Here is a 27749-nt window from a genome sequence, read left to right as displayed (position 1 = left end):
GGCACAGCTGGGGCTGTGGGGACACTTCTGGAGGCTGTGGCAGTGCAGGTCTCCCCTGAGCCCCCCTGGCTGAGCTGTGTGGGTGTGCTCACCTGGCCCAGGTGCTGCCTGACACCCCTGAGGCCTGCCCTGTGTGTCCCTCCCAGGTCCCTGTCACCTCCTGTCCCTTGGGTGACTCTCCCTGTTCTGGAAAGCTCTGCAGGTGTGACCTCAGGTGTGACTGCTGAATGAGCCCACCTGGCAGGTCCTCTGCAGAGCAAGGCTCAGGTGAGGAGCCCCAGAGCTCCTTCCCCTGCAGGGAGCTGCTCCTGCTGGCCCAGACCTGCCCCAGCTGCTGCTGGGTGCTGGGTGCTGGGTGCTGGGTGTGGGTGCTGGGTGCCAGTGCTGGGTGCCAGTGCTGGGTGTGGGTGCTGGGTGCCAGTGCTGGGTGCTGGATGTTGGGTGCCCGTGCTGGGTGCTGGGTGCTGGGTGCCAGTGCTGGGTGTGGGTGCTGGGTGTGGGTGCTGGGTGTGGGTGCTGGGTGCTGGGTGCCCGTGCAGGGTGCTGGGTGCTGGGTGTGGGTGCCAGTGCTGGGTGCCAGTGCTGGGTGCTGGGTGCCAGTGCTGGGTGCTGGGTGCCAGTGCTGGGTGCTGGGTGCTGGGTGCTGGGTGCCAGTGCTGGGTGCTGGGTGCTGGGTGCTGGGTGCCAGTGCTGGGTGCCAGTGCTGGGTGTGGGTGCTTGGTGCCAGTGCTGGGTGCTGGGTGCCAGTGCTGGGTGCTGGATGTTGGGTGCCCGTGCTGGGTGCTGGGTGCCAGTGCTGGGTGCTGGGTGCTGGGTGCCAGTGCTGGGTGCTGGGTGCCAGTGCTGGGTGTGGGTGCTTGGTGCCAGTGCTGGGTGCCAGTGCTGGGTGTGGGTGCTGGGTGCCAGTGCTGGGTGCTGGGTGCCAGTGCTGGGTGTGGGTGCTTGGTGCCAGTGCTGGGTGCCAGTGCTGGGTGCTGGGTGTGGGTGCTGGGTGCTGGGTGCCAGTGCTGGGTGCTGGGTGTGGGTGCTGGGTGTGGGTGCTGGGTGCTGGGTGCTGGGTGCCGGTGCTGGGTGCTGGGTGCTGGGTGTAGGTGCTGGGTGCCAGTGCTGGGTGCTGGGTGTGGGTGCTGGGTGCTGGGTGCTGTTCTTCCTGCAGGGATGCACTGGGCCAGTGTATCCAGGGAAATGCTGAGGTGGCAGCAGGAGGGAGCCTGGTGCAGAACGTGTTCGTGCTGCTGTGCACAGCTCCAGGAGATGCTGGCCCTGCCTGCCCACAGAAATGTCCCCTCCTGGTGCCTGGGGTGGCTCAGGGACAGCTGGGCTGGGCTTTGCGTGGTGAGACAGGGAGAAATCACAGCCCAAAAGGTTTGGACAGAGCTCTGAGGCACAGGGGGGACTGTGGGGGTGGATGATCCTTGGGGGTCCCTTCCAGCTCAGGAGGTTCTGTGATTCTGTGATCTCTCACTTTCTGTGATCTCACACTTTCTGTTGATGTGCATTGTCACCACATTAAACACTAATTAAATAGCTTTAATTGTACTTGAATGAGAGACCAGCCCCGTGCTTGGACTTTGATTCTTTTAGAGCAGGGTGTCACAGACTGCTCTGGGGTGGAGGGGACATTAAAGGTCCTGTGATTCCCACCCCTGTCATGATGCTAAACTAGATTATGTGCTAATTACATATGCATGTATTAAATGAACACCCCGTAATTTATCTTTCTAGGTAAAAGAGAAGTAAAGCACAAGTCAGTCTGTAGAGCACTCAGTGGTTATCCTGTCATCCATGGACATGAGGGAGAGCCAAATTCCGCTTTACCCTTTCCAACAGAAATCTGCCTTCCAATGAAACCCCAAGGCCTTAAAATCCTCCTCCTCTTCCTCCTTCCATTACAGACTGGCCTTTCACCGTGTCTGAGGGGTGGAAGAGTCCCAGAGGGGCCCAGGAGGAGGCAGGGGGTGTCTGAGGGGCTGCAGCCCCGCCTGGCCCAGCCTGGAGCGGGTCCCTGTCCCTGTCCCCTGGCCATGGGGAAGCAGCAGGATGCACTGCACAGTGCTGACTGCAGCTCTCTGCTGTCCCACTTCTGTCACCCAGCATCAGGCCCTGCCGGGGGTGACAGCATCTGCAGGAAATCCTTCTCTTTACCCTGTGCTGGCCCCAGGGTGTCCCTGTCCCACGGCCAGGCCAGGGACCAGAGCTGGGGATAATGGAAAAACGTGTCCTCAAGCCCAGCCTCTGCCTAAGAGAGGTTTTTGGTTGAAAAACACAATTTAGAACCTATTTCCTGCCCAGTTCATTCACATCAAACCTAGAGCCTGGTGCAGCTTGCTGAGCAGGGGTGGTATTTTAGGATTAGGATTTAATTAAGATGGAATTGCATGGTTTGGGTGGGAAGGACCTTAAAGCTCTTCCCATCCCACCCCTGCCACGTTCAGGGACACCTTCCACTGTCCCAGGGTGCTCCAAGCCTGTCCAGCCTGGCCTTGGACACTTCCAGGGGTGAGGAATCCACAATTCTTGGGGCACCAAGACTGGGGGGAGGTTTTTGGAGCAGCAGGGTCTGACCAGCTCCAGTGGAATTTAGCAGGAATAAATAATTGCATTTGGCCCCTGCTGAGTGTTGCATTTCACCCCCCGTTTCTCCAGACCTGCTCTGAGGAATTAAAATAATCACATTCTGGTTTACAATATTTTTTATGTATTATTGATGGCCCCTTATAAAATGAAACTGCATCCCATTGCCAGCCACACAATTGGAAAGTTTCAGTCTATTAAGGTTTTATTGCTGGAGGGGACGGAGCTGCACAATCCATCCCAAAGGCACAAGAACCTGCTGAAAATAGGGGAAATTTCACTTTCAATAATGAATTCAATTGTTACAACTTGTTCATGATAGTGCTGTGCTTGCACTCTGATGTTATTTCCTGATTTTTTTGGATGCAGTGGTGCCTCCTGTGGTTCTCCCCATGCCCAGAGACCACAACAAGAAGAGAAATAATTTATTGCAGCTTCTTAATGTTCCTCAATCAGCAGCGGAGAGGTTCCTTGAGAGGAGGAGCTGCCCTTCACTGAATCCCTGTTAAACAGGCACAGGATGGGGAGGATTCCTCTCCTGGGAGCTCTTTGGGAGCCCACCCCAGCCAAACACAGAAATCCACCTCTTTTTAACCACAATTGCTGTGGATTCCCTGCTTTCTGGGGGGATTTTCCAGGCACAGCCCATGCAGTGCTCCCCTGGGACAGGAGGGGTGCAGGCTGGAGGACAGATTCTCATGGATGTTTCTCCACTCTCCCTCCAGGAACAAAACTCTTCCCGACCCTCCTTTTCCCTGGAATGCTGAGCCCCAAGGAGAGGAGAGCAGCAGGGGCTGGGATGGGCTGAGACTGAGGATGTGCAGAGAGGTGAGGAATCCATGGGGAAAAGCTGCTCTGAGGTGGGATGGAATCCCAGAATCCCAGAATCCGGAATCCCAGAATCCGGAATCCCAGAATCCCAGAATCCCAGAATCCCAGAATCCAGAATCCCAGAATCCCAGAATCCGGAATCCCAGAATCCCAGAATCCAGAATCCCAGAATCCAGAATCCCAGAATCCCAGAATTCTGGAATCCCAGAATCCCAGAATTCTGGAATCCCAGAATCCTGGAATCCCAGAATCCCGGAATCCCAGAATCCCAGAATCCCAGAATCCCAGAATCCCAGAATCCCAGAATCCCAGATGGCCTGGCTGGGAAGGGGCCTCACAGTTCACCCCATGGCAGGGACACCTCCCACTGTCCCAGGCTGCTCCAGCCCCAGTGTCCAGCCTGGCCTTGGGCACTGCCAGGGATCCAGGGGCAGCCACAGCTGCTCTGGGAATTCCAGCCCAGCCCCTCCCCACCCTCACAACCACAAATTCCTCCCCAGTATCCCATCCAATCCCATGGATGGGAAAAGAGCCCTTGAGTGGATGAGCAACACTTGAACCCAGCCCTGTTGCCAACGCAGCTCCTTCTTCATTCCCAAAATTGCTGCTGCTTAAAAATTCCATAATCTCAAATCAACACTCTGTGGCTTGAGCCAAATGGGAATTCTCCAGTTAAACTTAAAAAAAATAAAATAAATAAATCAAGTAAATGATGTTAAAAGAGGATTTTTCTCTTCCCAAATCACTGTGAAGCCACCGCAGAACTTTAATTTCTCTAGCAGGAGAATGAGTTAATATTAAAATGATGCTGCTCCACTGCAAAATATGACCTGAAAAATGTTTATTTGTATCAATATAAATAAGAAAGGACTCGGGCAAGGGCAGTTCCTGAGCAGGCTGGACGCAGCAGAGCTGGGGGATGTGTTGTGGGTCAGCACTGCCCAAATCCTTCATCCTCCTGTGCCTGTCACAAGGCTTTGATTCCTGAATGAGTCAGAAAACCTAAACTGGGGATAAAATAACCACTGACCTCGGTGACAAATATCTCTGTTATTCCTCCTGATGGAACATCTTTAAAGCTGTCAGGCAGCTGGGAAAAGCTGTTGTTGTACGGATGGAGCAGATTTTAGGGCCATATTTCAGATTCTATTCTCTCTTTTTGGTGTTGTGAACTCCACTGTCTCTTTTCTGTGTTATAAAACCCTGACGAGCTCAACCCCCACCACTTCTGCTCCTCCCAGACATTTCTCCTTCTCCCTGGTTGTTCCTCATCCAGGACTGGAGTTATCTTGCTTAAGTGAAGATTTAGGTGTGAAATGGAAGGGGGATTTTCACATCTTTAATAAATAAAATCATTTCTCAGCTAAAGGCTCGCCAGGCATTGATTTACAGAGTGATTTCTCTTCACTCACTGTTTTTTATCCTCTTTTCCAAGCAAACAAAGCAACAGAGAGCTCCAGAGTGAAAATGCCGTGAGGAATCACAAATCAAGACTACTCACTTGAACTCAGCCTAAAGTGAAGCTTCAAAAGACCTGGAGGGGAGTGGAGATTACAAAGGAATCCCACCAGACCTGGATATTCAAAGGAGAGAGTTTTCCCCTGCAGTGTGCAGTGCTGGAGGAGAGCCTGGAGCTTTTCCAGTTCAATTATTCCTGAGTTTGTGCAGGGCTGGGTTTATTCCTGGCCTCCAACAGGAGCCAGTTTACCTTGGTGAGTTTTCCTCCTGTAAGTAAATATCAGAGTTGTAATTTATCCTGGAATCATGGAATGGTTGGGTGGGAAGGGCCCTTGAAGTTCACCCCATGGCAGGGACACCTCCCACTGTCCCAGGTTGCTCCAGCCCCAGTGTCCAGCCTGGCCTTGGGCACTGCCAGGGAGCCAGGGGCAGCCACAGGATGAGTTTTGGGTGTTACTCACACACAAGTTCCTTCTAAAGCTTTAAACACGATGAAGATGTACTTTAAATCTATGCAGATTTAACTGTGCTTTCAATCTATCCAGGAGCAGTTTAGGACTTTGGGAATGATTAATTCCATTTGCAGCCAGAGCCTTGGCTTTGCCCCCAGAGCACCTGAGTCACCAGCAAGCAAAGGCTGACAGAAACGAGGGAGTCTCTTTGTTCTGCCCTAAAATCATAAAGTTATGAAAAGAAAACAAAAAGTAAACCAGAAAAGCAGCTGGGAACAAAAGTGCTGCTGCATAGGGGATGAAATCCAGCAAAGATCTTCAATTTGTGGTTTTATATTTAAGAGCTGTTTAATTTATAGGGTGGCATTGGGTTTGAGAGTGTTCTGTCCCTGTGGGAGGGGGCTGGGGCAGTCTGACCCCACATCCTGGTGGGGCTCAGCTTGGCCAGAAATCTGCTGGGAATCCTGCACAGAACCTTGGAATCCTGGAATGGGCTGGAGGGACCTCAAATCCCCCCAGTGCCCCCCTGCCATGGCAGGGACACCTCCCACTGTCCCAGGCTGCTCCAGCCCCAGTGTCCAGCCTGGCCTTGGGCACTGCCAGGGATCCAGGGGCAGCCCCAGCTTGGTTTGGAAGGACGGGTGAATGTTCTGCTAGGGAAAGCAGGAGCTTCCCTTGGAATGGAGAATGTAACCCCCTCCCTCTGAATTGTTATAGTTTTCAAATTCAGGGGCTCTCAGGCAAAGATACGGGAATAGGAATAACAGTTCCTTACTAGGAATATTAAAATAAAAATGTAGTAGTATAAGAAAAAAACCCAACCAAACAAAAAACAAACAAAAAGAAAAAACACTGAGTCAGACACAGCCTGGCACCCTGTTTGTTGCTCAGGGCGCTGCAGCAGCCCAGTCCAGCCCTCCTGCAGTGCCAGATGTGGCTCTGTGGGAGCAGAGGTGATCCTGGAGCAGGGGCAGCTCCCTCTGGAGGTGCCGTGGGGTGAGATGGGTCCAGCCTTCCTCTGGGAATGCAGAGCACACAGGCTGTGCTGGGCTCTGGATCCCAGGGTTTATCCAGGTGGGAATGCAGAGCACACAGGCTGTGCTGGGCTCTGAATGCCAGGGTTTATCCAGGTGGGAATGCAGAGCACACAGGCTGTGCTGGGCTCTGAATCCCAGGGTTTATCCAGGTGGGAATGCAGTGCACACAGGCTGTGCTGGGCTCTGAATGCCAGGGTTTATCCAGGTGGGAATGCAGAGCACACAGGCTGTGCTGGGCTCTGAATGCCAGGGTTTATCCAGGGGGGAATGCAGAGCACACAGGCTGTGCTGGGCTCTGGATCCCAGGGTTTATCCAGGTGGGAATGCAGAGCACACAGGCTGTGCTGGGCTCTGAATCCCAGGGTTTATCCAGGTGGGAATGCAGTGCACACAGGCTGTGCTGGGCTCTGAATGCCAGGGTTTATCCAGGTGGGAATGCAGAGCACACAGGCTGTGCTGGGCTCTGAATGCCAGGGTTTATCCAGGTGGGAATGCAGAGCACACAGGCTGTGCTGGGCTCTGAATGCCAGGGTTTATCCATTGGGAATGCAGAGCACACAGGCTGTGCTGGGCTCTGGATCCCAGGGTTTATCCAGGTGGGAATGCTGGGCTCCTCCCCTGGGTGCAGCATCTCCCATGGATGATGGAATTGGATCAGCCCTGCAGGGAGCCTCGATGGCCCCTGGACAGCAGAGATCCCCTGGAGGGAGGATGGGTCCTGGAAGGGATAAAGAGCCCTGCCCCAGCTGGGTTTAACAGAACACGCCTGCCCCCTCCCCCCGGAGCCATGAGGAATGGGTCATGGAAGAGATAAGAAAACCTCCCCAACCAGTTTCAAGAGATGGGAATAGAGCACATCCTGCACTGAGCCCAGGGCAGATGTGCTGGGAGCTGAGGGGGTCAGCCCTGGCAGGGGTGGGGTTGCTGCAGACCCCAGTCAGGGCTGGAGAGGATTCCAGAGCACACGGAGCAGTGCTCACAGAGCAAACCAGGCAGTTCCACAAGGCTTAGCAAAGCTGGATTACAGCACGGGGATGTGGCAGCTGCACACAGATACTGCTGAGAAAACAGCTGAAGGGGTTTTGTGGGGTTTTGCTGCTTGTTTTGTTTGTTCTCTGTGTGTTTGTGCTTCTGAGCCTTTTGGACTCCCAGCGAAACAGGCTGACCACAGAGAAAAATGCAGAATGATCCAGAGGTGGAGGAGGGGATGTTTAGGTGGGATATTGGACAGGAATTGTTCCCTGGCAGGGTGGGCAGGCCCTGGCACAGGGTGCCCAGAGCAGCTGTGGCTGCCCCTGCATCCCTGGCAGTGCCCAAGGCCAGGCTGGACCCTGGGGCTGGAGCAGCCTGGGACAGTGGGAGGTGTCCCTGCCATGGCTGGGGGGCACTGGGGAGGATTTAAGGTCCATTCCCACCCAAGTTGTTTGGGATTTTATTAAAATCTCTCTGATTCATTCTGGTGAACCGAAGCTCTCAACACCATTGTAATTAAACACATTTCCTCATTCCCATGAGATTTCAGTAGCTTCACTCCTTAACTTCAGGGGTGCCTGGAAATACTCCTGGTGCTGATTTTTCCAAGGAAGCAAAGCCGAAGTTGGGTGGTGTTTGGAGGGGAAACTTCTCCCTGTACCCTAAAGCTGATGCCAATGTCTCACTTCAGTGGGAATGGCCCTGATTCCTCCCTCCTGAAGCTTCAGCCTCTCACAGCTCAGAGTTGGGACTGCAGGAAGGAAAAAAGGCATTTAATCCATCAATGAGAGCCAAATGGAGCACTGGTAGTGCCATAAATAGAGATATTTGTTTATTGCCCCCTGTGCCCGTGGTGCTGCCTGGTTTGTTATGGGTCACTCCCTGCTGATTCCTTCTGGATGTTCCCAACCCAGTCCTGGGATTTGGTGGCAGTGGCAGCAGTTCCAGGGAATTTTTCATCTGAGTCAGGTGTGAAATACCTGACACTGCTTCAGGAACATGCCCTGGGCACCTGTAGCTGCAGAAAGACAGAGCTGTAAAATGTTCTCCTCTTGATTTACACACAAATATTTCACGTTTCAGTTGGTATCAAAGGTGCTCTTTTGGCTCTGGAATCTTCGGGGGCTTTTGGCTATTTGAAGGGCTGGGGGTTGCATTGGTAGCTCGGTTTCTTTTATGAGGGAACAGTGCTCCAGCAAACCACGTGTCCTAAAAACTCTTAGTGATTCCTTTTGTAGCTGTCAGAGCCTGCCAGGCCCTCGGTATCCAAACAAAGAGCTCATCCCTCTCCTGGAAGGCTCTTTAGGAAGGCACTCGGAAGGGTTATCCAACAAAGTGCTGTTATTACTGAGGGTGAAGCCTCATCCTTGGCTCAGCGAGGCTTCCTGGAAAGCAAAACGAAAGAACTGCTCAAGGTGCAGGGCTTTTTCAGAGGAAGATAAAACAACAGCAGCAGAAAAATGTAAAAACGACTCAGAGGCCGTGCTGCAGCAGGAGAGAGAGGGGCTCTTAACTCATCCCAAACGTTTGTGTGCGTCAGATGTGGCACAGCTTGGCTCTGGAATCCAGGGAGGAGGAAGGGTGGGCAAGGGGCAGCCTGGCCCCGGCAGGAAAAGAGGGAGAAAGGAGAGGTGGATGGTTCTGCCAGAGTTGTGCCTTTGGTTGGGGGCTCCTGTTTTGCCCTGAGGAGAGAGCAGATGGTTGGGAAAGGCGAGGGGAGGTTGGAGGGCTCCCTGCAAGGCTCGGCAGCGCTGTCTGGGAGGGTTTGTGAGGAATCCATCACTGTGGGAAGGAGGAACAAGGCAGATTTACCCCCTTGGCACAGCTGTGCCCCTGAGGAGGGCAGGACAGGGCAGGACAGGGCAGGATGGGGCTGATGTTTCCTTTAAACAGGTTTGTGTCTGCCAGCAAGCAGGGAGTGAGGAACTGCTGCCCTGACAAGCTCAATAAATGTAAAGCATCAGTTCCCTGTCCTTTGGACAGACACTCAGAGGCTGCCTGCAGACAAACCAGAGCAGGGATGGCTTTCAGAGACACGAGGTATTAAATCTCTCTGCTGAGTGACAAAGGCTTTGTGAGGGCTGTGACTGCAGCTCAGGGGCTCCTGCAGCCCCACTCCTGCCTCTGATGCAGGGAATGCATCTCTGTGTGTGCTGCAGGGGGGAACCCCGAGTTCAGCAGGGACTGCTGGGGTTTGGCCAGGGGGAATTCACCTTCCTGAGGGAGAGCAGCCCTGCTCCCTCCCTGCAGCCAGGAGAGGCTGTGCTCGCCCCCCTCCTGCTCCCAGGGCAGCCATCCCAGGAAAAGCTGCTTTGGCCCTTTGGGGGAGTCAATTTGATCCTTCTGGGGGAATTTGGCTGCTCCCTCCCCCCTCTCCAGGTGACCCTCCTCCCTCCTGGCTGCTGTCCCCTCTCCAGGTGACCCTCCTCCCTCCTGGCTGCTCCCTCCCACCTCTCCAGGTGACCCTCCTCCCTCCTGGCTGCTGTCCCCTCTCCAGGTGACCCTCCTCCCTCCTGGCTGCTCCCTCCCCCCTCTCCAGGTGACCCTCCTCCCTCCTGGCTGCTGTCCCCTCTCCAGGTGACCCTCCTCCCTCCTGGCTGCTGTCCCCTCAGCCCCAGCTGGAGGTGGCTCAGGTGATCCCTCAGGTGATGTCTGCGGGCTTTGCTCTCTGCTTGGTCACTGCAATAGCAGGATGTGGGAAACAGCAAAAGCAGAGAACTCTCACTGCAGGGCAGATGCAGGCCTAGAGGTGAAAAGACACCAGAATGAGGACATGGAGCAATCAGGCTGTGAGTTTGTGCTGTGTACAGTTAGTCCTTAGCAAGGAGAAAAATATGTTAAGCAAGATAAAAGTTTAATAATTACACTTTGTGGTTTGTTTATAGAGGAGTACAAAAAGTTCCTGAGTAGCAAAAATATGAGTTAAGCATCCATTGTTAGATCTAAGGTGTTCGTGTGGCTCTGGTGATTGGTTTATGCAGATGCCTGTAAGCTCTTAACACAGGAAAATCTTATTTCTGTTCCACAAAGCCCCTTTGGACACCTCTGGCATGCAGGAGGAGACAGCTTTTCCACGGCAGGTAAAAATGTGCCTTCCTCTGCTGCCTCAAATCCCCTTGAACGTTAAGAGAAGGGCTTGGAAAGGGAAGCTCTGAGAATATTGCCTGGGTTACAGGAGTGGAGAACGTTTGTACCACACTCTCTTGGTTTTAGCAAGGATGGGAGATGAATCAAAAATCACACATGAGCATTGCTAAGTCTCAAGACCAGGTGTTAGAGCCAGATCACACCGAGATCTACAGACACACGGATTTTATCTGGGTAATTTCTATTTTAGAGACGTGTTTTGAAGAGGGAGAATTATTCTGCCACCTGACCCGAGCCAAGCTGCAGGTGCAGGGAGCCCACAGCTCACTCAGGCTGCAGCTCCTAATGGCTGTGGCTAAAAGCTGCAGAAAATCATGGAAAAACAGCCTGGAAAGGACCCTGAAGCCACTGGCTGTCACAGACAGGGACACCTCCCTTATCCAGGGTGCTCCAGCCTGGCCTTGGGCACGGCCAGCGATCCAGGGGTGGCCTCAGCTGCTCTGCCAGGGCCTGCCCACCCTCCCAGGGAACAATTCCTGCCCAATTTCCCATCCAAATCCTCCCTCCTCCAGCTTCAAACGCCCTTGTCCCCGTGCCTGGCTGGGCACCTGGTGCTCTGTTTGTGCAGCTGTGTTTGGGATTTGTTATAATTTATGATAACCCCTCTCCAGTGGGAGGTTTCTGGACAAGCAGAGCTGGTTCTCCCTTTTATGGGAATATTTCACTGACACCCCTGCAGGGCACTCGGGCACTGCTGGGCTGCACAGGCACAGCCCTGGAAAGGGCAGGGAAAGGGAGGGAAGGAAGGATCCTGCTCAGGGCATGGGAGGGCAGAGAGGGGGTCAGGGGTCCCAGAGGGGTGTGAGGGATCCCAAAAGAGTGTGAGGGGTCCCAAAAGAGTGTGAGGGGTCCCAAAAGAGTGTGAGGGGTCCCAAAAGAGTGTGAGGGGTCCCAGAGGGGGGTGAGGGGTCCCAAAAGAGTGTGAGGGGTCCCAGAGGGGGGTGAGGGGTCCCAAAAGAGTGTGAGGGGTCCTAAAAGAGTGTGGAGGATCCCAAAAGAGGGATCTCAGAGGGGTGTGAGTGATCCCAAGAGGGTGTGAGAGATCTCAGAGGGATGTGACGGGTCTTAGAGGGGAGTGAGGGGTCCCAAAAGAGCGTGGAGGATCCCAAGAGGGTGTGAGGGAGCACAGAGGGGTGTGAGTGATCCCAAGAGGGTGTGAAGGATCTCAGAGAGGTGTGAGGGATCCCAAAAGTGGTTTCCATTGGGAGCAAACTCTTCTGCAGCAGCAGCAGAGGATGGAGCCTCTCCCTGCTCCAGCTTCATCTCCCAGGATGTGTGGCTGCAGAGAATGCCGGAGAATTACCACATGAAGGTAAGAGAAAAAGAATAAAATAATAATAATAAAAATCCCAATCTCCTTTCTAACCCAGCCCTGAGTAACCGGGGAACACTAAAGCTGAAATGACTTTTTGCCAATAATTGTCTTTAGGTTCTTTAGAGCAATATCATCAAAGCTCTGTAGACTTAATACCACTGGTTATGGGATTTGGAGCTCAGCTAAATGCAAAACTTAATTCAGTGTTCAGTTGTTTAAAATTTAAAATCCAAACTTGAGTGTGTCATAAAAAGTCAGGCTGCTTCCCCAGCTTACTAGGGGAGGAAAAAATCAGACTAATTCCATAAAATTCACAGGCACTGAGCCTACATTGGCGTTTATTAGAGGGAAAACGTTCCTTTAATATAGAAACCAGGAAAAGGCTGGAGCACCAAGCAAATTATGCAGATTCAATTGGGTAAGAAAAGGGATTGAATTTACATTCTGCGAAAATTTCCAGTTTGTCCCTTCCCTGGCTCTGCCTGTGAAGGTTACTGGGACTTGTGCAGTGTCAGGGGAAGGGCAGAGGCACTTCCCTTCCTTCTCCTGGACAGGAATCTGGGAATTCTCCCACAGAACCACAGAATATTGGATGGGTTTGGGTTGGAGGGACCTAAATCCCCCCCAGTGCCCCCCTGCCATGGCAGGGACACCTCCCACTGTCCCAGGCTGCTCCAGCCCCAGTGTCCAGCCTGGCCTTGGGCACTGCCAGGGATCCAGGGGCAGCCACAGCTGCCCTGGGAATTCCAGCCCAGACCTTCAGCATCCTCCCAGCCAGGAATTCCTGCCCAAATCCCATCTAAATCCCCCCACTCACAGCTCAAAGCCATTCCCTGTGTCCTGTCCCTCCAGCCCTTGTCCCCAGTCCCTCTCCAGCTCTCCTGGAGCCCCTGCAGGCCCTGGAAACCTCAAAAAGAGGCTTTTTTGTGGTCTGGAATATGAAATCCCAAGTTTAATAGGAGTTCCCTTAAAAAATTACTGAAGCTTGAAAATTCTCTCTCTACTTTTAAAGCACTAAAATAGCACTGAAACTTTTCAAGAAACTTCTGGAGATTTCCATTAAAATATTCATAAAGGATTGAAGGAAGCCTTTTACAAAGTGCCCATAATTCCAGGAATAGGGCAGTAATAAGAACATCCTTCTGACAGCATCATGCAGGAGAAAAAAAATGACTTATATTTATCATCTTATTGTGTTTCAAACAAGGCATTAAAACAGCTCACAACTGAAAATAAAATCTAAGAAAAGCATGAGAGTAAACTTCACTCACCTAAGGAAAGCCCCATTAAAAATGCAGTTCCCAAACTTCAAACCATGGGCTGAACACTCCCATTTCTGCACCTCTCCATAAAACCGAGCTGGGATATTTCACTCCTGGCTGGAGAAAGCCTCCCTGCAATCCTAATGAAGAGCTCATAAAAGATTCATGGCAAACGTGCAGGGGAGTGAAAAGGGCAGAGCCAGAGACGCCTGGAATTGCAGATTGCAGTGGAAATGTCTCTTTATCCCGAGAACAAAGGGACTGTCCGTGAGTCACAGCCAGCCCGGCCCTTTCCCTGCCCCATTCCGTGGAGTTTTGTACTGGAAGGGGCTGGGAGAACCTGGGGTGTTGTTGGGGATTGTTGTTGTAGGGACGGTCACACTGAGTGACACCACAGAAGTTCAGAAGGCTCTTTATTATGGCTGCATGCCTTTATACAGTTTTTACAAACCTTGAGGGCAACTTCTAATTGGCCAATAGCTTTCTTGTTAATTGTTCTATTGGTTAGTAAAAGGTATTTTACTCATCTATCAAACCTATCCATTCTCGGATTGTTACTGATTTTCTGTACTGATTCCTATGGGACAAATCCTTTGTTATTACAGGTGCGCTTCTTTTTTACCTTTAAAATAGATTGTTGTGTTACCGAAACTCCTCATTCTCAAAGCAGCTTCGCACAGGCATTTGCAAATTGCTCATTAGCTGTAATTAGAAGGAATGACAGGCCAGCTTTTTACCCTATTCCTGCAGGAGGTGTCCCTGCCCTTGGCACTGGGTGGGCTTTAAGGCCCTCCCAACCCAGCCCATTCCAGGATTTGAAGATCCCGTGGTATTCATCCCTGGGGATGTGGGTCCTGCTGGGATCTGCTGGGTCCTGCTGGGATCACAGAGCCCATCCCCAGCTCAGCTCATCACCTCCTCCCTGTAATTACTGGGGGAATGCTGCAAACCCAGGAAAGGGCACCGGGAAACTTTCCCCAGCTCAGTTTCCATCCTGCTGCTCTGCTCTGTGCAGACACAGCTCGGTTCCAGCGGCACTGAGAGCAGAATTGGGGATTTTCTCCTGGGGTTAAACTGGCACAATGGGAAGAGTCCCTGAGTCCAGCAGCTCCTGGGGTCTGTCACCCTCAGCCTCTGTGTAAAGCTCACAGAATGGCTCTGGTTTTTGCCAGGTTTGTTTCTGTCTCCCTCAGCCCATGGAAATTCCAGAGCCTGTGTTAACCCACTGAACATGGGCTTGGAATAATTTGCTCACTGGGAAGAGTGGTGGGAAATTCCCTGGCTGCAGTTCCTGGGTTTGGTGGATGTGGAGGCTCCTCAGGACTTCTGCTGGCACCAGCTGAGCAGCTCTGCACTGGGCACACAGGGAACAGCCACACTTTACCTTGGAACTGATCCTAAAGCTGAGCCTAAAGTACAAATCCCTGCCTGCAGTTTAAAATGTCCTTAGGAAGAGCAGTGATAATCCTAACACCTTCTCCTTGCAAATTTAAAGATTCACCATTTCTCCTTAAAATTCCCCTGGGGTTCCTGGGTGTGGAGCTGCCCGGATTATGGAGGTGTTTGGGATTTTATTGGTTCCCGTTTTCAGCAGTTTTTTCCCATGTAAATGTGGGATTTACAGGCTCCTGTCAGACTCGGCGTAAAGGGAATCATAATCACGGGCTAACATTTTTCTGCTTTACAGCTTCAAGTAAATCTTTATTAGAAGTTGCAAGGAGGGAAATAACCTTTGGCGTGGGGCACTTGGGAGGTGATGGAAAACCCTCCTGGAGCTCAGGGAGGGATCCAGGAGAGGCTCAGCCAGGCTCTTCTCTATCCCCAGACAATCTCCTTGCACACCACTCTCGTCCATCACTTCATTTAAATCCCTTTCTCTCTTTATGGACTGGCTGCTGCTTCATCTTGGTTCATCCAGAAAAAAAGTTGGAGGAAAAAGAACTGGGGGAATTCCTGAGGGAGAGGTAAAGCTGGATAATTGTCCTTTAGCATGGAGAGCACAAGGTAAATGCAATTCCACATGCCTGCCTTTAATAAACAGGGTTCCTCCCAGAATTCCAGACTGGTTTGGGTGGGAAGGGACCTCAAATCCCCCCAGTGCCCCCCTGCCATGGCAGGGACACCTCCCACTGTCCCAGGCTGCTCCAGCCCCAGTGTCCAGCATGGCCTTGGGCACTGCCAGGGATCCAGGGGCAGCCACAGCTGCTCTGGCACCCTGTGCCAGGGCCTGCCCACCCTGCCAGGGAACAATTCCTGATTCCCAAGATCCCACCCAGCCCTGCCCTCTGGCAGTGGGAGCCATTCCCTGTGTCCTGTCCCTCCCTGCCTTGTCCCCAGTCCCTCTCCCCGTTTCCTCTGGCAGGGTGGCACTGGATGGGATTTAAGGTCCATCCATGTTTCTGTGTCACATCCTGGTGCTGGCTCCGAGCATCAGCTGCAGCCACTGGAATTCCCAGAGCCTCCAGCATCCCCACTGGCTGGGAGGGGCTCACTCCCATTAAAATCCCATTCCAGGGGAAACATTCCCAAATACCATTTCCAGCTGCCAGCCCCGTTTGAGCCTGGCTGTGTGTGACAGTGACAAGGCTGGAGGTGACACTGGCAGGTGTTGGGTGCCTGGCACAGCCCCAGCCTGGCTGTCTGTGTGCTCGGGCTTTGATTTTATTCAAATCCATTTGTCACAACACCCCCGAGTGTCAGGGCTGCCGTGGGTTGTGTAGCTCTGATGTTGTGTGGAAAGGTGGGAGATTCCATCCTCAGGAAATGGCTTTTCCTGGAAAAGGGAGAATTGGGAGGGCAGGGAAGCAGCAAACACCCCAGGCAAAGCCATACCTATTTGTAATCAGATTGACTTTAGGGCCCTGCTTAATTTTAGAGCTGTTCTTATTCTGTGGAGAGAGCAAAATTGGGATAAACACAAGTAAATAGCCAAGGATAACTGAAACAGTCCTTGATCTCATTACCAGACACATTTCCTGATGGAAAATAAGGTAATTGGTGGGATATTGCAGCACCTCTTCCATGGTAGCTGTTAAATTCTGTGACATTTCAGCTTGATTAACTTTTTAGCAGGCCTGACTCGAGGCTGTCCTTTTGCAGGTGGAGGGGAGAGCTGATGACCCAGCCCAGGCACAGCCCCAGGTACCCAAAGTGAGGAGAACGATCTGGAAAACCTCAGCAGCAGCAAACATTACATTTTTAGTTTAATTTTCCTAGTAAAGAACTGTTACTCCTATTCCCCTATCTTTGCCTGAGAGCCCCTGAATTTCAAAATTATAATAATTCAGAGGGAGAGGGTTTACATTCTCCATTCTAAGGGAGGCTCCTGCCTTCCCTAGCAGAACATTCACCCATCCTTCCAAACCAGGACACTCGTGCCCTGCTGGGCAGAGGAGGAGCGGCCAGGAGGATGAAGAGTTAATTATGATTTTTGTAGGGTATTTAGCAGTCAAAGGACACAGGGAGTGGCTTCCCAATGACAGAGAGTGGGGACAGGTGGGATATTGGGAGGGAATTCCCAGAGCAGCTGTGGCTGCCCCTGGATCCCTGGCAGTGCCCAAGGCCAGGCTGGACTTTGGAGCAGCCTGGGACAGTGGGAGGGGTCCCTGGGTGATCTTTAAGGTCCCTTCCCATCCAAACCTGCTGTGAGCCTATGGATTTATGGATTTATGGATTTATTTTAGGGTTTGTCCCATCCCGTCTCTCTGCCTTGGTGCCTCTGTCACTGGGGATGGTCCCTCCCTGCCACCTTTGGCTCTTCCAGGTGCTCTCAGCTCCACTGCTTCAGTTTCCAGGGATTTCTCCATTTCCAAGGCTTCTTGGAAATAAAAGAAGAAAAATAACACAATTTGAGGGTTTTTCTTGGAAAACAACTGCAAACCTTGATATTTCTATGCATTATCTGGGGATGAGTGTGTCATTCCCTTTGGAGGGATGTTGTCCTTGGTCCTTCAGGAATTTTCTGTGTAAGAGCACAAAGAGATAAAGCCTGCTGCTAAAATCATTGGTTGCTTTACCATGGATTAAGTAGGGAAAAGTGAAATAATTTGGGCTAAAAGATTATTCTTTTAACTTTCTATTTGTAGTAAAATAGTAAATACCAGTAAAAGTATTTTTCAGAATTTTTAATTTCACAAAATACTGAGCCCTAACCTGAAACAAACCCCAAAAATAAAGCTCCAATAAAGCTCCAAGTCCAGGTGGGGTTGGCTGAGTTAGGCAGCAGTGGTCAGGGAGGTGACAGAATTCACTGCAAATTGCTCTGTGCTCCAGAATAGCGGGAGAGAAGATAATGAAGGATTGATGGAATTTGCTTTTGTCTGCCTGCAAAGAGGGGGAAAAGACTCCTTAAATCAGCCTGGGCTTGTCCTGCTGGTGGAGACACCAAGGTTATGAAAATCCAGCCCAATCTGCTCCTTGGGGTGATTTAATTAAGATACGGCTGTGAGGAGCAGAGGAGGGGCTGCAATGGAGAAACAATTCCTGGGAGGAGGGAAAACACCGGGAATAAACGGGTGCCAAAGAGGGGGAAATGCCAGGGGAGGAGCAGCTGGGATCATGGGGAGGAAATGGAAAATGTTGGTTTTACCAAATCTGTGAGGAAAACCTTTGATTTGGAAAATCCCAATGCTTGGTGAGGGGCTGAGCTCTCCCAGGTTTCTGACTCACCTCAGAGGGAAGTTCCAGGATATTTTCTGGCACTTTCTTTTTCTCCAAGAGGCAGAGGGAAATCTCCACAGCCCTATCACCAATACCTGGAGAGAATGTAAAATGTAAAATATAAAAGTATATAAAAGAAAATATAGAAAATATAGAAAGTATAGAAAATATATAGAAAATATATAGAAAATATAGAAAATATACAGAAAATATATAGAAAATATAAATTTCTGGGCTTTAAACCAGAGCCTCAGGAATCTGAGGTGTGTCCCTGGCCCCTCCTGCCATGGATCAGGGAATGGTTTGGGTTGGAAGGGGCCTTGCAGCCCCCCCATCCCACCCCTGCAGGGACAGGGACACTTCCCACGACCCCAGGGTGCTCCAAGCCCCGTCCAGCCTGGCCTGGAGAGTCCCTGTCCCAGTTTGATATTGGGAGGTTTCAATGGGAAAGGCTGTGCCAGGCAGGTTCCAAGCCCTTTTCCAGCCCTGAGAATTCCTGAGGGGACAAGGTGGTCAAGCTCTGGCCGGGGCTGCCCGGGGAGGTTTGGAGTGCCCATCCCTGGAGGAATTCCTGGAGGTGGCACTGAGTGCCCTGGGCTGGGGACAGGGTGGGGACACAGTTTGGGCTGGGAGGGCTTTTCCAACCTCAATAATCCTGGGATTCTGTGATCCAGGGAGGGAGAGCCAAACGTGGCATTTTTTAGTGTTTATTTTCTCACCTAATAAAATAATAACTGAATTTAAAACATTCTCTTCCAGCACCTATTATTACCTGTTGAAATGTTACTTTCTCCTTATCAATCCATGCCCTAATTAGTGGAACTGCTCCAGGCTGAGGAAGTGGAAGATAATTAGTGTTTCACCAATTAAGCTTGTTGCAAGTTCATGAATTCACCTCTTAGATTTTTTTTGCTGGCACATTCAGAGTGAGTCCAATAATTGAAGAGCATTTCCAGGAGTGAGCAGAGGAGCTGCTCAAAGAGTTCTCGGGGTTTGGAACATTCCTGTAACAGCAGCTCCAGGATTCCACCTTTCCCTGCCAGCTGTCCCCAGCTCCCTGTGATTTCTCATTAGACCTCATTAAAGGATGGTTGTTAGATTATGGCTCTGACCCCGGGAGACCCCACACAATTTGTTTCCACATCTCTTTAATGTAAAAAAGGACAATTACCAGGCTGGGAGATAGGATGAAAATCAGTGTGGTTCCCTTCCCTTGTCCCAGTCTCAGAGGGGTTCCCCAGGTGAGCATCCCCAGGTGAACACCCCCAGGTGAGCACCCCCAGGTGAGCACCCCCAGGTGAGCACCCCCAGGGGAACACCCACAGCTGAGCACCCCCAGCTCTCCCAGCAGAGCTGCTCCATCCCTCTGACCCTCCTGGAGCCTCCTCTGGCCTGGCCCCAGCAGCCCCAGGTCCCTCCTGTGCTGGGGCAGCTCTGCAGCTCCCGAGGCAGGGAATGAGGGTGAACCTGGGATCAGGAGTGCACAGAGCCCATCAGGGACCTGGGGGAAGGTCCCAGAGGTGTCCGGAGCTTTGGGGTTCCCAAATCCCGGGGAGGACAGGGCTGGCTCCTCCAGCTGCTCCTGCCAGGGGAGCTCCCCATGCTGGAGCTGGACACAAACCCACCGTGGTGCTTAAAACCACAAAAGCACAGACAGGCTGCCCTGTTCATTGCCTTTCCCCCCATTTTCAGTGGGAAAAACGCCTCCCAGATTGGTATTCTGATTCCATCCATGGACACCTGCTGCTGGTAATGATGGAATTAAGCAAATGATCCTTTTATTGCTTTGTTCCCGAGCCTTTATAAAAATTCTCTTCATATTTTTCTTGTCACTGCAGTCTCTGAAGCCCTTCCACTGAAACAGAGAGATGATTCCTCTTGGAGGGAGCTCTGTCCTGCTTTTTAGAGGGAGACACAGAAGCTGTAATTGCCTTGCTAGGCTGAGGTTTCCAAAATTCATTATCCCTGTTTTTTCTGGGCAGGGTCGGGCATTGATGATCTTGGGGGTCCCTTCCAGGGATATTCTGTGATTCTATAATTCTAATTATTGCCACTGCCAGTCACTTCCTCAGCTTGGGTTCCTTGTCCAGGTTTGGGGTTTGGTTCAGCTCAAGGTTGGTTTTCTTGGTGAGTGACAGAAATCCCAGATTATGGAGGTATTCCTCACCGCCCCCCCTAAAAAAAAACAGAGAATCCCTTAGGCTTCCTTTAATGGCTTTCAGAAGAAGAGACTGCAAAAAAAACCCACAACTGAATGACTTAAAAATCAAATATTTGCTCATTTTTGCAGTTTCCTGAATTCCCAAGGAGCTGGCAGTGCTGGAAATGATGTGCAAGGAAAGCTTTTTTCCCTGGAGCCATCAGCTCTTGGAAGTTTGGCTGTCAGAACAGATTCCTGTGGTCTTACCTGGTTTTGGACAAATTCAGGTGCTGCGTGATGAGCTCTGGGGTTGGGGATCCCTGATCCAGAGATCCTGAGGGCCCAAAATCTCCTGAGGTATTTGGAGAGCCCAGAGCATGCTGAGAGCTCTGCCAGGGCCCAGCCCTTTGTGGCTCTGTCCAAGGAGCAGGGGAGGGGTCACCAAGGGCTGAATCCGAGTTCAGGTGCACTGACCAGGCTCTGGAAATGTCATTTGGGGTGCTCAGGCTGTGGGGTGTGAGAAACAGGAGCCTGACTGCAGGAAAACAGCCCCAAATAATGGTGCCAAACGGGCAAAGCTCCAGGTAAAAATGTCTGGAAGATTGCTGTGGGACAGGGTCCAGGGAGAGGGGTCCCTTTGAGGTCCCTTCAGCCCAAACTCTGCTGTGGCTCCAGGATTTTATAATCCCTGGACAGCAGAAAGCCCTGGCCTGTGGCTTGGAGGGGTCTGAGGATGTCACCAACCACAGGTGAGTGTCACCACACCTCGGGAGTGAGCACAGAACACTTTGGTCACCCTTCAAGGAGCAGTTTTCCTCTGTTGCTCCCTCAGTGCTGGGATTTTCCTCTGGATGGGGAATTTGGAGACACCATGCCTTGAGGAGGGGCAGCTTCCTCCTGCACCATGCCTTGAGGAGGGGCAGCTTCCTCCTGCAGGTTGCTTTTTTTATTTGTGCATACTTTTCCTTCCTCCTTTTCTGGTTTTTTTTTTTTTGTTTTTTTTTTTTTTCTGTTTTTTTTTTTTTTTTTTTGATGTTGTTTGTTGTTCTGCTTTTCCCCCATCCTGCTTTTTCCATATTCCATGTAAGAATCCCTGCCACGACCAGGGGATGTGCACACCCAGGACTGAGCTGCAGCTGCCTCGGGAAGGTGTGAGTGGGAGGCAGCAAAGAATTGTCTGCTTTTGCTCCCTCTCCACACTCCCCTCTCGCAGAGAGGAAACAGGAAGGCTTGAAAGGGAAACAGTGACTGCAGCAACCTGCAGAGCCAGGGAGGAAAACGGAGAAAGCGAAGAGAGAAAACAGAGAAGACAGAGAGGAAGCAGAGAAAGCTGCCTCTGCTCCGTGTCTGTGCCATTCCCAGAGGGATTCCCTCTGCAATCCAGGGCTGTGCAATCCCTCCTGAGTTTGTAGGGATGTGAGGATGGGCTGAGGGAGCTGGGAAGGGTCTGGAGCCCAGGAGGGGCTGAGGGAGCTGGGAAGGGTCTGGAGCCCAGGAGGGGCTGAGGGAGCTGGGAAGGGTCTGGAGCCCCAGGAGGGGTTGAGGGAGCTGGGAAGGGGCTGAGCCTGGAGAAAAGGAGGGCTCAGGGGGACCTTGTGGCTCTGCACAGCTCCTGACAGGAGGGGACAGCCGGGGGGTCGGGCTCTGGGAACAGGAACAGGGACAGGAGGAGAGGAACGGCCTCAGGCTGGGCCAGGGCAGGCTCAGGGTGGGCAGCAGCAGGAATTTCCCCATGGAAAGGGGCTCAGGGATGGGAACTGCCCAGGGAGGTTTGGAGTGCCCATCCCTGGAGGTGTTCCAGGAATCCCTGGAGGTGGCACTGAGTGCCCTGGGCTGGGGATGGGCACAGGGGGACTCTGGGCTGGGAGGGATTTTCCAACACCAATGATTCCAGAACTCTGTGCCACTCTCCCACAGAGAGGGGAGGCAGAAGTAAAGAGGGAGTTTCAATCCATCTCATCTCCTGAAAAGGTGGGAAAAGCTCCTGTAGCAGTGGGTTTTAGGGCTGGGCAGATTTCAGGTTTCCAGGAGCCCTGCAGAGCTCAGAGCCTGCCAGGGATAGTTACAGCCCGGGCAGGAGGAACCGGAGCAGCTGGAAGAAAGGAGAGCTCCATAAATTCAGGAGTGCTCCGGCAGGGAAGGGAAGGGAAGGGAGAAGGGAAGGGAGAAGGGAAGGGAAGGGAAGGGGAAGGGAAGGGGAAGGGAAGGGAAGGGAAGGGGAAGGGAAGGGAAGGGAAGGGAAGGGAAGGGAAGGGAAGGGAAGGGAAGGGAAGGGAAGGGAAGGAAGGGAAGGGAAGGAGGAAGGGAAGGGAAGGGAAGGGAAGGGGAAGGGAAGGGGAAGGGAAGGGAAGAGGGAAGGGAAGGGAAGGGAAGGGAAGGGAAGGGAAGGGAAGGGAAGGGAAGGAAGGGAAGGGGAAGGGAAGGGAAGGGAAGGGAAGGGAAGGGAAGGGAAGGGAAGGGAAGGGAAGGGAAGGGAAGGGAAGGGAAGGGAGAGGGAGGAGGGAGGGAGGGAGGGGATGGGGAGGGAGAGGGGAGAGGAGGGAGGGGAGGGAGGGAGGGAGGGGATAGGGCAGGGAAGGGAAGGGAAGGAAGGGAAGGGAAGGAAGGGAAGGGAAGGAAGGGAAGGGAAGGGAAGGAAGGAGAAGGGAAGGGAAGGGAAGGGAAGGGAAGGGAGGGGAGGGGGAAGGGGAAGGGGACCCGAGTCAGGGATGAGTTTGGGCAGCTCAGGCTCCGTCCGGGGCGGTGCTGACTTCACCTGCCCACACAAAAGCTTTTCATCCCCTCGCAGGAGACTCTGCCTTGGCTGCCAGAAGGAAAAATGGGGCTTCTAGGAGAGAGATTCTGAAGAATCTTGAGGCAAATCTCAGATTTTTCTGAAGAGGTCTCTATTGAGACTCTGATTTCAGACTCTGATTTCACTCTCGTCCCTCTCCTCCACGTCATCCCTTGGGATACAATCAGAAATTCCAGCACTGTTCAATGCCTGGGCTCTCCAGCTGAAGGGAACAAACGGAGCTGCCCAGGATGGATTAACTTCTGCTGGATTCTTCAGGAGTCACTGTGAGTGTGAACTCCACTTCAGCAACGCTGTCGGAGACATAATTTATTATCTAATTGATAAGAAATATTGCAGGGAGAGCCAGACAATGAAAACAACTTCTACAGGAAATATTTTACCAAGAAGAAGCTACTTGGGGATGGAGCGGGGGCAGAAAATTGAGTTGCAAATTAAAAGGGATAAAAAATATGGAGTCGTATATAACAAAATTCTACTTTTTAAAATGCAACTGGCGAGGGCCATAATTTATTCATGGAAGGGAAAAACCAGGGCAGAGACTTCAGCAGAGAGGGCTGGAAAGGCAGGATGGAAGGGGATGTGGGAGCTAAAGGGGAAGGGAAAGGAGCTGGGAGGGGGTGAAATAGTGGGAAGAGGGAGAGAGGTTTGGGAAAGAGGGAACACGAGGCATTCCTGAGCTCTGGGGGATCCTGGGCACGGAAAACTGGGGACACCTCGTGTGGGCACAGGGGGGCATCACCCCCCCAGGGATGCACTGGAGCCCCTGCAGGGAGTTCTGCCGAGGGTTTCAATCCCTTGCATCCTTTCAGGAGTTTGGTGGTGCTCTGTGGAAGGAGCTGCGGGGAGCTCGATGGCTCCTCACCCCCTGCCTGCTCTGCAGTGTCAGAGCTGCAGGTCGGGCCAGGAGAGCCTGGATCCTCCAGCTGCTTTTTGTCCCTTGCCCTCGGGATAACAGCACTTCCCCTCCCCGAGGGAAAAGTGCTGGAAAAACAACTCAAATTTAACTGGGCAGGGCAAGGACGAGATCGAAGCTCTCAAATATTCCCTGATTTTACAGCTCTGCCCTGTAAAGAGGATTCCCTGGGAACTCCCCAGGCTGCGACATCAGAACTTCCAGCGCTGTTCTCCTCCTCCTCGGGCTCTTCCCATTGTGTCCCTCCCTGTGCCCCACCCTCCTCCCTCACAGTCCTTCACCCCTGACCCTGACCCTGACCCTGACCCCAACCCTAATCCTGACCCTGACCCCAACCCTGTCCCTTCCTTCCCCCTCCAGCTCCAACATTCCCGTTTCTCTCCCAGAGGCGCAGGGGGAAGCCTGGACCGAGGGAAGGGGAAGGGAGGAGTGGGAGCCCATCCAGCCGAGTTGCCAAGGCAACCCCAGCAGCTGATGTTGGGTTGGGAATCCAGGAATTCAGGAATCCAGGAATTTGGGAATTCAGGAATTCAGGAATCCAGGAATTCAGGAACTCAGCAGAGGGGCTGGGGAGAGCTGCAGGCTGAGGGGCAGGAGAGCCCTGGCTGAGCCAGGCCCAGCTCCTCCAGCTCCCAGCTCACCCAAAGGGACTGCAAATGAAAGAAAAACAGGGAATTTGGGATGCTTTCCACCCCTAGGGGTTTTTGTAGAACCCCAGAATGGTTCAGGATGGAGAAGACATCAGAGATCATCCAGTCCAAGCATTAACCAGCAGCACAGCCACCTTTCAACCCTTAAACCAGGAGCCACTTCCACCCAGGTTTCACAGCCCCCACCCCCAGTTCCAAGGCTGCTTCCCAGAACCTTCTTTTTCCCCCTCAGACACTCCTTTCCTCTGTTCCTAATGTTGTAAAACATGGAAGACACAACTTTTCCAATGAAGTTTTTAGCTCTGCCCTAAACCTCTTTTCAGGGATGAGAGGATGGGAATCACTTGATGGGGATTGATCAAACACTGTCATTAAATGTTTTTTTACCCCAAAATTCTGCTGTAGGTGAGGTCTGAACGCTCCTTACATCAAATGCTGCTCCAAAAGGGAGCTGGGTTTGATGGTCCTTATGGATTTCATTCAGCTCCAGATGTTTCTGTGATTATTTCCAACTATGATCAACAAAAAGGCTGGAGAAATACAGATGCAAACCCTGATTCTCCAATATTTATTACAACAACCTGACCCAGCAGCAGGCTGGGATTCACAGGGTGCGATGAAATCCTTGCTAAATCATCACCTCAAGGAGAAAATTGCTTTTTTAATTTAATGTTTCTCTTTCAGCTGCTTCTGCAGAGACATGCTAATTTAGCAGCTTAATTTGTTATCAGGAAGAACATTATCCCAGACACGAGTTCTCCCCGAGTCCCTTCCAAGGGGGACCAAAGCTCACACAAGCGAGGCAGAGGCACAAATTGCTCCTCCACCAGGGAAGGGGGAATCGTGGCCCAGCCCTGCAGAGCTGAGAACGATGGGCAAAAGGGGTTTGGGGCTAAAAAAATGGAGAGCTCAGGGAAAAGGCAGCAGCTTTTTGCTGGAGAGGGAGCACAGCAGAGGGGCAATGAAGACAGGGCTTTCTTCAGGTGATGCTGGTCCCAAGAGCCGTTCTGGATAAAGACAGGAACATTCCCACGTGGATGGGTGAGGAAAAACCTCTGAGATCTGCTCAGATGTGGGATAAAAACCCACCAGGAGCTCCAGGGATTCTCTGTTACATTGAAGCTGGGAATTCTGCAAGGCTCAAGGATGCAAACCTGAGTGTTCCCAATCCAACCTGAGTGTTCCCAACCCAAATCTGAGTGTTCCCAATCCAGCCTGAGTGTTCCAAATCCACACCTGAGTGTTCCCAATCCAGCCTGAGTGTTCCCAATCCTGTCTGAGTGTTCCAAATCCACACCTGAGTGTTCCCAAAGCAAACCTGAGTGTTCCAATCCAACCTGAGTGTTCCCAACCCAAATCTGAGTGTTCCAATCCAACCTGAGTGTTCCAATCAAACCTGAGTGTTCCCAGCCCAACCTGAGTGTTCCCAAAGCAAACCTGAGTGCTCCAAATCCAACCTGAGTGTTCCCAAAGCAACCTGAGTGTTCCAATCCAACCTGAGTGTTCCCAATCCAGCCTGAGTGTTCCCAATCCAGCCTGAGTGTTCCCAATCCAGCCTGAGTGTTCCAAATCCACACCTGAGTGTTCCCAATCCAGCCTGAGTGTTCCCAATCCAGCCTGAGTGTTCCAAATCCACACCTGAGTGTTCCCAATCCAGCCTGAGTGTTCCCAATCCAGCCTGAGTGTTCCAAATCCACACCTGAGTGTTCCCAATCCAGCCTGAGTGTTCCCAATCCAGCCTGAGTGTTCCAAATCCACACCTGAGTGTTCCCAATCCAGCCTGAGTGTTCCCAATCCAGCCTGAGTGTTCCAAATCCACACCTGAGTGTTCCCAATCCAGCCTGAGTGTTCCCAATCCAGCCTGAGTGTTCCAAATCCACACCTGAGTGTTCCCAATCCAGCCTGAGTGTTCCCAATCCAGCCTGAGTGTTCCAAATCCACACCTGAGTGTTCCCAATCCAGCCTGAGTGTTCCCAATTCAAACCTGAGTGTTCCAAATCCAACCTGGGTGTTCCAATCCAGCCTGAGGGTTTCCAATCCAACCTGAGTGTTCCCAATCCAGCCTGAGTGTTCCAATCAAACCTGAGTGTTCCCAATTCAAACCTGAGTGTTCCAATCAAACCTGAGTGTTCCCAATTCAAACCTGAGTGTTCCAATCAAACCTGAGTCTTCCAATCCAGTCTGAGTGTTCCCAATCCATCCTGAGCGTTCCCAATCCAAACCTGAGTGTTCCAATCCAGCCTGAGTGTTCCAAATCCAACCTGGGTGTTCCAATCCAGCCTGAGTGTTCCAATCCAGCCTGAGTGTTCCCAATCCATCCTGAGTGTTCCCAGCCCAGCCTGAGTGTTGGAGTTTTTAGCTGTTTGAAGACCCCCCAAGCCCCCTGACGGGCACTGCCACCCTGGATCCAGGGAACAGCAGGAGGCAGCTCCAGGGAAAGGCAGGTTGTTTTATTTTCCCAGGATTTTTGCCTTGCTCTCCCTGCAGAGGGAGGCTCAGGAGGTGATAAAATCAAAGGGAATGGTTGATTTAACAGAGATCTTTCCCGGAGCCCAGCCCAGCCCTGCCCAGGGTGATGCTCTGTGTGGGTTTCCCATGGACCACGAGCTCTGCCGGGGCTCCCAGCACGGACCTGCCTTAATTGAGAGCAGGAGTGGAGCACAGGAATTGATTTTCTGTACCTGGAAATTCAGGACAGCGCTTGGAAGAGCCCGAGGAAGGATTGCTGGGATGAAAAACCACAATTACCCAGCACCAAACAGGAGCTCAGCGCTCAGACTTCGTGATCACCAGCACTTAAAGAGCTTTTATGGTGGCAGGAGTGGGTGTGGGACAAGGCTAAGGACTGTGATGATTTACCAGTGATTTACAGCCATTTCCGTGAGGTTTGTGTTGAAATGAAGCATTTTTTCCAGTTTAGAGAGTTAATTCATTAGAGGTTGCTTTTCCAAGTTCTCTCCTCAGGATTCTCCCGGAGCCAAATTCCAAAGGTGAGTCCTGGAGCATCTCCTCTGCCTCAGGGCTCCTCAGGCAAACTGAGAGGAGGATTCAACATTCCCAGCACTTGGAATCCTGTCCTGAGAGTGCCGCACCTGGAAAAGCCCTCGGAGAGGAGATGAAATCGGAACAATCGGGATTTTGGGTCAGGTTTTGGCACCGAGGGGTCCTGGAGCACATTTTGCTCCTTGCCCACATAAAGATGGTTTTGTCTTTGCCTTTATTCCCTCCTCTGTGCCTCCCTTCACATCATGGGGAAATCCTCAGCCTCCTTTATCCCGACCCTGTTGGCTCCCGGGACATTCCCGGGTGTCAGGAGCAGCCGGGGTGTTTTTATTTCATTTGGTTTGACGATCATTAGGGAATGTGGGAGTTTGGGGGAATGCAGGAGCAGCCTCCCTGGCCCTGCTGGGCTGAGTGACACCCTGGAATCCTCTGGGAATGAGGAAGGAGGGATATTCCTGGTTATTTCTGGCTTGGGTCTGCACAAGCTTATCCAATGTTTTCCTTGGCAAACGGGTGTTTGTCAACACGAAACAGACAGG

General features: G+C 52.1%; 1 long non-coding RNA gene across 1 annotated transcript; it reads left to right on the top strand.

The window, feature by feature from the left end:
• The first annotated feature begins 1101 nt into the window (after window positions 1–1101).
• On the top strand, window positions 1102–6176 carry LOC134555136 (uncharacterized). Its single transcript, XR_010081375.1, has 3 exons — window positions 1102–1365; window positions 3300–3402; window positions 4841–6176. It is a non-coding gene; the product is annotated as an uncharacterized LOC134555136 (long non-coding RNA).
• The last annotated feature ends 21573 nt before the right edge of the window (window positions 6177–27749 follow it).

The sequence above is a fragment of the Prinia subflava genome, chromosome 9 (genome assembly GCF_021018805.1).
Source record: "Prinia subflava isolate CZ2003 ecotype Zambia chromosome 9, Cam_Psub_1.2, whole genome shotgun sequence".
Classification (NCBI taxonomy): domain Eukaryota; kingdom Metazoa; phylum Chordata; class Aves; order Passeriformes; family Cisticolidae; genus Prinia; species Prinia subflava.
Note: the sequence above shows the minus strand (reverse complement) of the source record. Positions and strands in the feature narration are given on the sequence as shown.